Consider the following 1,858-nt stretch of genomic DNA (forward strand, 5'->3'; position numbering starts at 1 on the left):
GTTTCCTAATTATGTTTGACCCTTTAAGTTGTTCAATGTCACCAATCCTTCATTTAAAACTTAAAAGATACATTTCCTTCAATTTTCTCAAGTGAAGTAATGAAGTGAAAATAGCATAGAGGTAAAGTAATGAAGTGAAAATAAGAGAGAAGTAAAGTAATGAAGTGAAAATAGGAGAGAGGGAGTAAAACACGCGTGTTAAATATGCTACTTTCTGTAATCTTTTCTTTTAAAAAAATACAATTTAAATAAAATACTTATTTAAAAAAAAAAAAATGGAGGGAGTATCTGCAGCTTTTATCGGACCCAAAACTTATTAGATTGGTATGATCACGTGATTAAAAGATGCGAGCAACAAATAAAATTAATATCGATAATGAATGGTCAAGAAATTTGAACCAAATACATACATCTTGTCAGTTCTAATCTAACATAGATTATATGTGTGAGAAATGTATGATTGAATTCCAAATGCTAGCGTATGCCAGCTGTGCGACAAATATTGAGCTTCTTGTTTTCATGCCATTATCACACAAGAATTTTAAAACAAAGAAAAAAATATCTTCTTCACACATGTTAAGAGCATTTAAGTAAAAGGACAATTTTAGAAAATATGCAAAGATTATAAAAATGCATACAAGTATCATATAGCAAATGCATACAAGTATCATATAGCTAAAAATATTGACCTTTTGGGTGTTTCCGCATGGTGGAAAATATCTCAACTTTTTTTATATATTTGTTGGTCAAATTTTGGAGAATTAGTTTTATTAAAAGAACAGGTTTATGAAATTAAAAAAACAAGCTTAACGATTGTCTTTCTATATTGATTGTCTCCTCCCCATCACATATCACATCTCCCCTTCCCCCCTCTACCTTCATAGCCCAACCCTACCACCCTTACATTTCCATTCCCCCTGCCCTTTGATCAAGCACACCTCTCCCCTGCCATCCGTCGAGGCTCAAGCCTTTGGGTTTGACCAACAACCTCCACCCTTGTTCGACTCAAACCTAGGACCCAATAGCAATTCAGGATTGACACCGACTGAAGACTGAAGATCTGACCCTAAATCGAGACCCGAGACTGGATCTCGAACCAAACCCAATCTTGACTCTACGTTTGGCCCTAATGTAGGATCCCACACGCGACCCCAACTAAAGATTTGAGACTTGAACCTGACTCGAGATCTAAGACTCAATTCTGTGGGGATCTAAGAAACCGACCCTAACAAAAGGACTCGAGACCTTTTCCTCCAACTCGACATCCGACCTTGACCTAGTACACCCTGATCCGAGACTTGAGAACCTAAACCCGACCCCAATGCAAGACTCAATTCCTGACCTTTATTCGAGACTCTAACTTGGGATCTAGAATTCGTCCTGAGTTAGAACTCGAGATTTGATCCTACTAAGTACGATAAAAATATTTGGGCAAAACATCTTATATAGCGAAGACGAAAAACGGGGTAAAGTTCATGATTAAACTGGACTAAGTTGACAATCGTCTAAAAGTGGATCACGCTTTAATGAGTTAAAATTTAATTCGATTTTAAATTTTCTTGATCATAATGCATAAAAATCTTAACGAGTTGTGCAAATCATTTAAGGGGCGTTTGAATTGACTTTTAAAAAGTAGCTTATAAGCTAAAAATCAAAAATTATAAGTTGGTACCATCCTACTTTTAATTTTTGTCTTATTTTAACACTTTTTAAATCTAAATTGTGTGCTTAAAAACACTTTCCAACTTTTCCAAACATTATCAAAATTAAAAAAATATTTAAAAGTTAAAAACACCTAAAAATAAGTTGAATTAGTTTTGGAGCCATTTTAATACCCCCTAACCACCTGCCATGAGCA

The sequence above is a fragment of the Capsicum annuum genome, chromosome 7 (genome assembly GCF_002878395.1).
Source record: "Capsicum annuum cultivar UCD-10X-F1 chromosome 7, UCD10Xv1.1, whole genome shotgun sequence".
NCBI lineage: Eukaryota > Viridiplantae > Streptophyta > Magnoliopsida > Solanales > Solanaceae > Capsicum > Capsicum annuum.